We start from the raw sequence: 12,579 nt of genomic DNA, 5'->3' as shown, positions 1-12,579 counted from the left end.
CTCTATTGCTTCTAATTCTTCTTCCAAATGATCTTGCACATTATTGTCAGAATAATCTTTCAATTTATTGGTAAAACTTCTAATTAGTAGCTCTTCTATAGTCTCTATGGCCTTGATAACATTCACTAGCTTCTCAGTGCTCATGGTATCAAACAGATCTTCCATTCTCTGTAATCTAACCAGCCCCTCCAAGACAATATTATTTTCTATCTCTACATAACATTATTTCTGTGTCAATCTCATAAGAATTTTCATTTTTTTCTTAATATATTGTATTGGGAAGAATTGCACTTGTCTTTAAGTCACCAAAAACTTGACTATAACGGCTTAAGCAAATAAGGATTAATTTTTTTCCTCCCAAATAACAAAAAATGGGGAAGGGAGTGGCAATCGTTTGACCTAGAAATTCAACAATTTTGGCCTTTCATATGTATATATTTTAAAAGAGAGAACATGCACACCAGTTCGGGGGAGGGGCATAGGGAGAGAGAGAAGCAGACTCCCACTGAGTAGGGAGTCAGAACTGATGCAGGGCTTGATCCCAGGACCCCGAAACCATGCCCCAAGCTGAAGGCAGACACTTAACCTACTGAACCACCCAGGCATCCCCAGGGCCTTGCATTTCTTGAACTCTCTAGACTTTTTCCTCATAGTCACAAGACAGTTACTGCTGCACCAGCCATCACATTTAATATTCAAGGCAGAAAGAAAGGGAAGAGGTTAGTATAGACCATACCTATCCCTTTTATCAACAAAGCAAAAAGTACGCCTGAAACCCGAAGTGGAGTTCTATTCATGTGGCTTATTACCCAGAACTAAGTTTCATGTTCACATGACCTCCTTTAGACACAAAGGAGGCTTGGGGATTATTTCCCTTCTCTGAGTCCTAAGTAGAGGCAGACAAGGACAAAGGGCTAGAAAACCATGTTGGGGTCTACCATATAGACATTAAGCTCCTGTCTCTATGTTCTCCCACATGATTTTCCCCCTTTGTAAAATGCTTCCTCCCTCTCTTCTTATGCCAAATCATATTCATTATTTTTCCCGTGTCCAGGTTCACATTCCATGTCCTTTGTTAAGCATACACTGAAGCTTCCAGCCACCATGATCCCTCCTTTCTCTGAAAACATTTTTTTGTACACATAAACACATAAAAATATAAATTTTTAAAAAACTAAATTATGTTCTCCTTAGGTCAAATGTCCTCCTGATAGAATCCTTAGTTCTTGATGGCAAGACTGCAGTATTTTCTCTTCAGTATCTTCTCCAAAAGACAGTCTCTTTTAGGTAAAAGTAGAGGTCTTCAAAAGAGACACTTTTATTTCAAGTATGTTTCAAAGGACCTCATAGAATTTAAATTATTTTTTAAGACTATTACATGAATTGTGGCTTTACAGTAATGAAACTGGGCCCTTAAGCCAAACACAAGTATAACTTTAGGTTATAGCTTATACATTTTGGTACATTTACCATTATTTATAAGATAAAAGATAGTGACTTTAAAGTGCAATGTATTTTTGCATCTCTTTTTTTTTTTTTTTAACTTTTTAGACGCTGATATCTTACTGGACTGTAAGAACTCCAATTCACATATATCACATCACATAGTAGGTCAGCTTATGATAGTTTCAAAAAAAATGTGGATTAGCTAGGAATTTAAACAGAGGTTTGTGTTCTTAAGGAACTTAAGAGATTGGAACTTTAAAAAAAAAATCTTCTCCGGGCCCACTAACCGACTTTTTAAAAGCTCTAATCTGTTTTTAAGCACTTCTTTACTCACAAGGTTAATCTTATTTTTCTCCCCACTCTTCTTTAGGGCTTTGTGTTCTCCCTTCTGACCTAAGTACTTTCAGATTTGTTTTTTCATATGAAATATATGCCTTTCTCTCACGTCAGAATGATTCTTTCTCCAAACAGACAACCAAGTAATTGAACATTGCTTTAATATCCTAGGTGGAGATTTGAATGACTGCATATAATTTGTAATAACTCACATGATTGCGTATGTAGGGACACTTTTGAAAAAATGTGAAATAGGAATCATTGCAAAGAATTCCTAGATGACTTAAAGTGAGTCCGAGTGTTGGGTACCAATGTTAGCTTAGAACATATTGCCCCACCAACAGGAGCAAGGTCTTGAGAAGATACTGAGAATCTGAAGCAGGAAAAGCAGTAGGACTACAGGGTACACATGATTTGACATAAAAAGAACGTGGTAGGCCATAGGCCCAGATGAGAGGATGCAGCCCTACTCCTGGCCTGCTTTTCAGGGAACAGGCTCTTCCATGGAGGAAGAAACCATGTACCTTTTGAAGTTCTGCACATCAATCACAGGTCTTTATATACTGATTAACTGCCTCTCTCAGCAAGAAGGATGAGCCAGCTAGCTTTCTCAGCACAAAGAAACCAGTTTTGCCTCTGGTGAATTAACCCTTCTATTGCCAGGTGAAGTATTTTTCTGGATAATGAAAACAAAGAAATAACATGTTTCAAAGGATTGGCTAGCAAAAATAAATAGTGATTATCTTCTGGCTAAACTTTTGCTGAAAACTCCAAGATCATTACCTACTGACGTGGAAGGACTGCTAAAACCCCAGAGGTAGCAAAGGCAAGAGAAGCAAATTGAAAGTGTTCCTGTGCATTCAGTTGGCCGTGGTCTGAATCCATGTGAGATGAGCGAGAAACCCAAGTAGACATGGGTTCACAGAGAACTATTGTATGCTTGATGTTTGGGAGAATGCATGCAAGAATGTATTTGCAGCATTGAGCAAGTAAATTATCCAATTCTGCCACTTGGATTGATGCCCAAACTGGGAACAGTAATGATACCTTACTTTTGAAAATTTAGTTTACAGGGCACTGTCACATGCATTATCTCTTTAATCTCTCTAATAACCTTCTGATGTAGGTGTTATTCTTATTTTACAGAGGAAGAAACAGAAACTGGGAGGTGCCATGCCTAATTTCCCAGCTATTAGGGGGCAAACTTTGGACTTAAACCCAGGTTTTTGAATCCACTCCTCCTTCTGGCATCCTATTAAACTCCCAGTGATTCCCAGCTTTGGTTGCATACTGGGGTCACTGGAGTTGCTCACAAAGTGCTGATGCTTGGCTCCTTCCCTGAGACATTCAGAGGTAACTGGTCTAGGGGAGTGGCCTGGGTATTAGGACTTTTTTTTTCAAGGACGTTAATGCAGAATTTTTCAAGTTCAACAGGATTGATGTGTGGGGGCAGACAATCATTTGTGGAGGAGGGGTTTTCTGTGCCCTGTAGGATGTTTAGCAGCACCCCTGACCTCTCTTCCAGATGCTAGTAGTGACAATCTAGTTGTGGCAATCAAATATCTCCAGACATGGCCAGTATTCCCTGGGAGGTAAGATTACCTGGTAGAGAAGCACTGCTTACGTTACAAAGTTGTGAATAAATGACTGATCAATAGATTCATTATCAGCAGCAACTATCAGTTTATTTATTTCTTAATTTACTCCATTCATGTCATGTCAAGGAGCTGGAACAATTCATCATATGTGCCTTTTCCCAGTTTCATCAAAATTAGGAACTGAACTTGACAAATAATTTTGGAATACTGTGTTTATGCGATGATTATTTAATCTAAAGGAGAAGAGAAAGTTCTATTCATTTGTAATTCTTTAATTCGCTCAGTTATATTTTCTTAATGTTAAATACATGTTGGGCCAGTATTTCTCAATCTTACCTGATGATAAGAATTAGCTGGAATGCTTGCTAGAACAGCAGATTCCTAGGCCCTAACCCAGAATTACTGAATCAGAATTTCTAGAAAAAGGCCAGATGATCAGATAATTTGTCAAGTACCCCTAGTCTTTGGGGAACTTTGAGAAAAACTGGGTAAGGCATGGGGGATACAGAGATGAAGAAGACACAGTCCTCCTCTCAAGGAGATATGAATCAAATAATTATAAGAATGATGGTAAGAGCAAACATACAGTGTGTAGAAGCCTAGAACATGGCATAAGGAATGAATGTTACTTTGGTTGAGGAGACGTTGCTCCGAGAAGGGTGTATCTAGCTTGGAATCGGATGCATAAGTAGAACTAGCCAGAGGTACAAGGTATAAAAAAGTATATATTGGGTGGAGAAAAGCAACAAGAGAAAAGACCTCCTGGCCCAGTTCTATTCTATAGCCTACAGCTATACACATAGTAGATACTCAATAAATATCTATTCTTTGGTCAGTCTTAAACCCACTGTTCATCCATCATAGTGCCCTCTTGCCAATGATTCCTCACTCTTATCCTCAAATAGGCATGAGAAAAATTTGCTTAGGCTAGAGGGGTGGCCAATAGGTCAACATTGTGCATCTCATTTAAGCCCCTGATATACCCAGATTTAATTTTTTTTCCCCTCTCAGAATTAGCTTTTCTATGCTTTCCTACCAGCAATCTGATAACTGTGGATTTTTGAAAACTTATCCCATACATAGCTCTTTGTAGTAGCTGAATTACTGTGTATTATGTAATTACTATGTGGGCAGAAAAGGACTCAACAAACTCTCGAGAGTGTTATTGGAAACTAGTATTTGTAGGTTGTGTAGAAAAATGTATCATAAATGGACAATGGTCCTGGTATGCAAGGCTACCTGAAGATTTGGAGACATCCTTGTATGTCTTTGCTCCAAAGGCTATTTCCCAGGAAGCCTGATAAGGCAAGGTTCCTTCCAGAAGTAGGAAACCAATTCCAAAGTAATCTCAGTATGGCTTTCTAGAACTACCCACTTGCCATTTCCTTCATTGTTCTTTCTTATTTTTTTTTTCATAGTATTTATCATTCACTGACATTATATTATTTATCTGTATATTTGTAGTTTTTCTTTTACTAGATTGTAAGTTCCACCACCCCAGGGACTCTGGTAGTCTTATTCACTGTTGAATCCCCAGTACCTAAAAAAATGTCTTTTATACATAGTAGCTACTCATTAAACAGTTGTCAAAGACTGAGTTGGTTCTAGGTCCATCTAGAATCTTGGTTTTCTCCTCTGTAGACTCAACATGTTTGTCATTACTTGTCAATGTCTAACACTTTCTCTGGGCTGATACATTAATTGTGGCAGGGATAGTGTCTATCTTGGTTTCTATTTATCCCCTGGCCCAGCATGTAGGCTATTCTTAGTAACTATTGATTGAATTAATAGATCAGTGAATGAGTAAGCAAATCGAAACAGAAGGCCAGCACTAAATGGCTTTTATCCCATAAGCCCATTTCTCCAATAGCACAGTCACCCTCAGCATAGATGTTTGGTTCAGCAAATTCCAGGAATGAACAGGTCTGATTATTAGAGCAGTCAGCTTTTCTTGAGACAGTAGTAAGACTAGAACAATGAGATGGCTGATGAGCAATAATCTTGTGACACTTGAGGTAATAAGAAAAAAATCAAGGAAGAAAAATCCATACATTGGTGACAGGGAATCTGTTTGAAATAGTTGGTCAATATAAGTGAAACAGAGAGACTTGCAAGCCAAGAAATGTAGACATCTCCAGGGAGGATATAGCAGAGGTCAGGGAGCTGAGTCTAAGGGTATAGCATGAATCCAAAAGCCTAATGGAAGCCAATGGAAGCCATGGTTCAAGTTTTATCTCTTGAGTTCATGTTTACTATTTGTAGTAAGGATTCTACTCTAGAAAGTCACTCCCAACCTGAAAATGGATTTCACATTAAAAAGGGTTATCTCTTGACATCTCCTTTAAACTAAAACCTGCTTCATGCTCAGTATGACTATGTTCTAGATTTCTTGACTCTCAAAAAAGCAGCTCTGGTTTTTGCAGAATAGTCATTGTCAGTGCCCTCAAATAAGCCTTATGACATCCTTTTCCATCCTGCCACACAAAGAAAATGATAATATTTGCATGACATACGTGAATACTTGAATAAAAAAGTGTGGCTGCTTCACCTGCCAGCTGGAGGGCCCAGGAAAGCAGTATGTCAGGCACGCTGGAACTCCTTAGAGAGGTAGCAATGGGGGTGCAGCCCACTGTTTAGAAGTTCTACACTGGTGGATGTGTTATCAATTTCCAAAAAGTTGTGGAGGGATGATTTCATGGTAGGGTTTTTTTTTTCATCCAAGAACTATTTACTGAGCACCCACCATGTTCCAGGCATTTTTCAAAACAAAGCACAAAACCATGAATAAAACACAAACCCCTCTTTCAAAGTCACACTCCAGTAAGGTGAGATCGAAAAAAGACAACCAGACCTGTATCAGGTGATAACTGGGCTGTGAAAATCTACCCAGCAGTGTGAGCAGAACCGCAAGGAATGGGTATAGGGGCAGAGACATGAGCAATCTTGTGCAGAGAGTGAGAGGATGTCTTAGTTTCCGATTGTGGCTATAACAAGTTACCACAAACTTGGTGGCATACAACAACACAAATTTATTATCTTACAGTTTTGGAGGTCAGAGTCAAAAATAGATTGGCAAAGCTGCATTCCTTCTAGATGCTCTAGGTGAGACTCGAGTTCCTTGCTGTCTTCAACTTCTAGAGGCTACCTGCATTCCTTGGCTCCTGACCCATTCCTCCATCCTCAAAGCCAGAAACACAACATCTTCAAACCCCCCTCCTCTCCCTCTCTCTCCCTTCTTATAAGGACCCTGTGATTATAGTTGGTCCCCTTAGAGAGTCCAGGATAATCTCCCTATCCCAACACCCTTAACTTAATCACAACTGCAAGGTCTATTTAACCACAGGTCTATTTTGCTACATAAGGTAACACGTCTGTGGGTTCCAAGGACCGGGATGTTATCTTTGCCGGGGGGTGGGGTGGGGTGGGTATTATTCTTCCTACTCTAGTAGGATTCTCTGCTAAGGTATCATTTGAGCAATGGACCCCAAAGGAGGCTCAGGAGAGCTCCCCTGAGCCATGCAGGTCTCCGAGAGGAGGGTTCTCACCAGTGGGAACAGCAAATGCCAAGGCCCTGAGAAGGGCGTGGACTTGGCTTGCTTAAGGAGTGGGAAAGAGCCCAGCGTGCCTGGAGCAGAGTGACGGAGGAGAACTATGATAGGAGAAAAGATCACAGAGGGGTAGCAGCAGTTCAGGTCAGGCGTGCAGGACTTAGCGGACCACATCAAGACCACATGAATAACCTTATTCAATCTTACCTGATAAGGTAGCTGCTATTACTTGCCTTATTTTCAAGGTTAAGAAACTGAGGCTTAGGAAAGTTAAGTATAATGAGCTCGAGGTTCCACAACTCGCAAGGAATAAAGAACAGTTTTATCCTGGGCTACCTGATTCCAGAGCTCTCACACTTGACCCCTCTGCTGCGCTGCTTCCTCAACATTCTGCGGTCCTAAGAGCTAGCATGCAACTAGTGCTCTTAGAGGAGTGAGCAGTCCACCGAGGTGGAGAAAACACTTCGGGGTCCTTGTCCTTGTCCTTCGGGGTCACTCTTTCCACTACGATGCAGACGCCATGTCGGTGGGACAGAAAGCACGAGGGGCAAAGCCCAGATAACTGCCCTCCTACCAATTCCCCCACTGACAACAAAATTAAGGACTGTGGCAGCAAGTTTGTAACTAAAATTAAGCCAGGTAACCTTTTGTCCTTCATTCAGGTTTAGCATCTGTTAGTGGGGATACACAGTTGTAAATGTATCTTTGCAATGGGAAAGAAAAGAGAAATTCAGATGAAAATGAATTTTCAAAACAGAAAAATGGGACTTGGTGCCATGAAAGACCCTTGGTATTAACAAAAGATCATCCAAAGCTTTCTCTATAATAAGTCGTCTGCTGCTTGTGTGCATGCTTGTACATGCACACACACCCACCCACACACACACACACACAATTTCTGATATTTAATCGACTTTTTTTTTTTTTTTTTTTTTTTAGAAAAGCACTAATCACCAGAAGTGCCTTTATTTTGCATTGCCTACCTCAGTTCTTTTCCTTTAGCTCAGAGATCTTGTCATACTTCTTCATGAAAGGGAGGAGTCTTGGGATGGTTTCATAAGTTATGTCCCCAGGGGGCTCCTGGAAAGGATTAAAAATTTCTAGAGATTTCTTAGTCACAGAGAAATCTTTCTTCCTTCTTCCCCAAGTCTCGTGCTCAGTGAGTGCGGTGCGTTTAGAGGAAGAGTCAGGCCCAGTGTGGTTGGAATTGTTGCTAGAACAGTCCAGTCATGCGGACTATTAATAAAATTATATGTTTATAGAAAATTGGGCAATTTAAAAGCAGAGCTATGTGTTCCTTTCCAAACACCTTCTCAGTTGTTTAGAATAGAATTGTTAAGCATGTGAGTTGATTCTTTAGTTTCCAGTATTCACAGCTCCCACTCACATCTTTGAAAATTCCTTTATGGCATCTACTTACAGTAGTCAAACTGCAGAAGTTAAATAATATGTATTAAGAAAAAAATAGACCCCTGTGGCTGTTTGAGCTTTTGTCATCACGTCGGAGCCAGGAAACCTAGAGGACCTGCTTTGTTCCTGTAGCCCTTGAGCTTGCAGAAACAAAACAGGGTACACAGCATTCGAAATCATAAAGCATCCCCTTGGTGGGATCCGTACCACAGCCCCCTGCTTGGCCACGACATCGTGCTTCCCACACACCCCCGCCTCTCCTGCCTCCCCGGATTCCTTTACACATGTGGTAGCTCTGCAGATAAGGAGGCCCCCGTCACTACATTGTGATGTTCAACCTCTCATGTCTCTCTACCTCGACCCCATGTTGTCCCACAGCTGCCAATAAAGACCAACAGACCCGAATGAGCAGAACAAATCCAGGTGAAGTCTGAGAAATATCCCCCCGGGGAAATTTTGCCTTGTGGCCTCTGTCGTTTGCACGATGGGGCAAGAAAACGTCACAATGGGGAACCCAGAGGAAAATGGCCTTTTGTGACAGGGGAAACCTAGTGTTGCCACATTTAAAGATATTCCACGATGCACTGATTACAAGTACAATGTCTCAATTTTTAGAGACCGAGGGTCCCTGAAGTGAGCAGAACATGCTCCCGTGACTTTAAGGGTTCACGTGACCCATGCCCAAGCTTTATCTAGTTCTCTGGCTGCGGCATCTGGGGCAGCCAGCTCTGCTGACGGGGAGGGGCAACTGGGAATGAAATTGGAAAGCAACAGGTCTGAGCTTAGGTTTTTCCACATATGAACGCTTGCATATCCCTCTGAACCTCAATGTCCACATAAGGAATATGGGCTTAATAATATTTCTCTTACTGGGCTGCTGTGAAATGCAAATGACATCATACCAGGGGTATTACTTTATAAGTCATAAAATGCTACAAAAATGTAATTGATTGAATCAATAGTGGGAAAACCCAGAACTAACGTATTGGCCTGGTACTCATCTATTTCGTTCCGTTTAAGTGTGGCAACCTCTTTTCAAATGAGGTTTGTTATCTTGTCAATAATTGGTGTCATCAGAAACCAACTCATTCTTAATATTGTTTTCAACTGACCAGTAATAATGTAATAATGCAGAATTGCATTAGTTATAATGAAAACACATAACCCCTACTTGTGAAGTAGTTGTAAGATTTCAAAACCACGCAGCTGCTTTGGAAGACTGACCAGAGGACAGGTTGGTTGAAGTTGCACTGGGTTCTTCTATTGTAATCAGAGCTAGGCATTTTTGTTTGCAGAAGGGCTGGTTTCTTCATGTGGAAGGTAGTTTCGCTTAGACCAAGACAACTGTGTAATTCTCCACTAGTCATGATTTAAATGTAGCCCAAAACATGGCATGTGGTGTGAGTAACGTGATGACTCAAAATGTTTGATGCTGTATGATGGTGCCTACAAGTGCACGTGCTCTAAGTTCAATGCAATAGTTTCAGGCATTGCTGCTTTGGGGGGATGGTCTTCCTCTGTCTGCATTTGTTTTGTTTTGTTTTTTCCCTCTCCTTCCTTTTTATTTCTTTTTTTCTGATGGTTATTCTGCCCTCACTCCCTTTTTTTATTCAGTTCTTTGTCGCCATAACGCTAAGAAAAGCTTACAGTTGGTCACACTCAATCAGACAAGCAGCTTTGGTCAGTGAATCAGATCAAATTGATACAGTTTGGTGGACCCCTTTGCTGTTGAAACCCCTCGATCTCCACTCAGGAGCATCTCTGCTGAGGGAACTGCACTGTACTATTAGACCACGTGCTGGAGTGGGAGAAGTACATGCAGGCACACTTTGGAAAAGAAGCAAATACCTATAGTAGGAAAACAAGAGGCAAGTGCAGCTCTCCATTCAACACTCAGGAATGGAAAAGGGCAGGAAAGCTGTTTGACATACCAGAAACATGGCCAGGTAATCCAGCAAACATGACGTGCCGGCGTTATAAATTGCTTGAGTGACCTTTGATGAGAATTAAAATGCTACACATATCTCTAATTGAATATTTTTCATTTTCTCTTCTGAGTCTGATTAATCTGTGAGAACACAGAGGCATATGTAACCTACATCTTTACCCTTAACATTATTGTGATTTTCCGAGTTGTCCCATTAATTAGAGTGATTTTCTCCACATGCTCAAATTGTCAGAGTATGAATAAGAGAAATGTCTTAATGATATGATTTATTGCAGCAGCACAGAATGTTCAGAAGTAGAGAGCAAAGACCTTTTACATTTTTTTCTGTTTTCATGCCCAGGCTTTCAAAAAAATAGATGTGAACAGTTCAAATAAGTTTTTCCAGGACTAGGAAACCTCAGTTGTCATTTTAGTTGCTTCTGCATTTCTAGCCCTGAAATAATATATGCCATCTGCGCTCCATAAATACAGAAATGGAGTGTAAATTTGATTGTTCTATTACTTGGAACCCAGTCTTAATATCTAAAGATTTTTCATATTTTTGTCATATCCTTGAAATCAATTTAGAGAAAAAAATGAATTCAATCAGCCTTAAAAAGAAACAAGGTAAAAATCTTCTCGAATCTTCACTTGGGTTGATATTTTCCTTTTTTCACTCTTACAGTAACAACAACAACAACAAATATATATGCATATATATATAAAACAAATTATAATATCAAGGAGATTGCAATTTGAGAATCTTTTTAAATCTTATCTGAATTTCCCATAAATAACATACACATAAAAGGTTTTGCTAGAAAATATTTATTCAACCTTGGTTTAAAATATAAGCAGGTTCCATTACTTATGGTGAATTATTTTTGAAATGACTGATAGAAGTCATCAGGTACTGTAGACAGGTATTACCAGAAACATTAAGTTCATAGAGAATATTTTAAAATACCTAGAGTCCTTTATTTAGTATGAAAATCTGTTTTCATTAGGCTGGTCATAGAATTTTATCATACCCCGAGCAAATAAATGGAGAGGTACTTAAAATTTAAAATATGTTTTCCCATTGTAAATTGTTTCTGTCCTCTAGGCTGGAACTGCATCTGAGGCATTTGTATTTATTTGGTACCAGGCAAAACTGGTGAGTTCTGGACAGTGAAATAGGCTCTGCTTGATCTTTTATCTTCCCTCATCTTCTGCAATCAGCTCGGTCCTCTTCCTGATCCTTCTTCTATATTAGCCTCCTTGTCTGCTAGCACCTACCACAACTCATCTAGGGTCGGCTCCAACTGCCCTCCATGACGTGAAACTGGGGAGGCCCTAGCCACGGTTCTGTCTGGCTCTGAACCATCAGTGCCTCTGCATCGGGAGTGAGACCAGTACTGAGCTGGTTGGCACAGCAGCAGCAGCTGAGCTGAGAAACCAGATTCCCCAGCCTCTTTTCTCCTAAAGGTACCGGGCCTGGAGAGCTGCTCATTCAAGACCTTGCCTCCAGTGTTAGTTGAGCAGCCCCCAACACAGAGAGCAACACCTTCACGAAAGGGCAACCCATTACTCAAAAGCAAGTTCTTCACGCACGGACAAGGTTATGATGACTCTTGTGTTACGTAAAGCGTGTTTATGAGATCCAGAAAGAGCACATCCGCTTCCTTCTCAGCTCAGACTCCACCATTCCAGTGTTTCTTGTGTTTGGCAGATTGACTCTCTCATTTCCATCACAGCAAAACTAACTCTAAAACGGTACTTAGATGAGGCAAAACCTCTAGGTAAAAGTCAAAATGTACTCAATATGATTACTTAACATCAAGTAGAGTCACCTATTAATTTTTTTCCATGAAATTGTCTATTTTCAAATTAGACTCACTATTTTTTGAAAAAAAGGTTAAACAAAATGCATAGAACTTGACCTAATAAATAGCTGTTTGATTTTCCCAGCCTTCCACCTCTCCCTCTTCACTGGCCTTTTCTCTTCCATCTAAAACCCTTGGCTCGCTCTTTGTCCTCTTCCGTGTCCTCTTCACCGTCCAGCTTCTCCCTTTTCCTACTCCATTCTGCAACCACTCCCCTCTTCTGCAATCTGATTTACCTCCCACTATAAGCTTCCCCCAGGAAGCCAACAATGATCTCCCAGATGCTATCCTTCAGATACTTTTCAATCTTATTTGTGTTTTTCTGAAGCGTTTCAGGGTTCCATTTTAGTTTCTCTTTCTTCCTCGGGCTACACTTCTTTGCATGTTTTTATTTATACTCACAATGTCTGTATTAGTTAGGGTATGAACCGAAACCAATAGGATATATA

At 40.3% G+C, this 12,579-nt stretch overlaps 1 long non-coding RNA gene across 1 annotated transcript; it reads right to left on the bottom strand.

Moving 5' to 3' along the window:
• Positions 1–7,911: 7,911 nt before the first annotated feature.
• On the bottom strand, positions 7,912–8,803 carry LOC116569303. Its single transcript, XR_004276970.1, has 2 exons — positions 8,739–8,803; positions 7,912–8,008 (listed from the first exon to the last, which is right to left on the bottom strand). It is a non-coding gene; the product is annotated as an uncharacterized LOC116569303 (long non-coding RNA).
• Positions 8,804–12,579: the final 3,776 nt, after the last annotated feature.

This window comes from Mustela erminea, chromosome 11, assembly GCF_009829155.1.
Source record: "Mustela erminea isolate mMusErm1 chromosome 11, mMusErm1.Pri, whole genome shotgun sequence".
NCBI classification, from domain to species: Eukaryota; Metazoa; Chordata; class Mammalia; order Carnivora; family Mustelidae; genus Mustela; species Mustela erminea.
The sequence above is the reverse complement of the archived record's forward strand: the minus strand, read 5'-3'. Positions and strand labels throughout refer to the sequence as shown.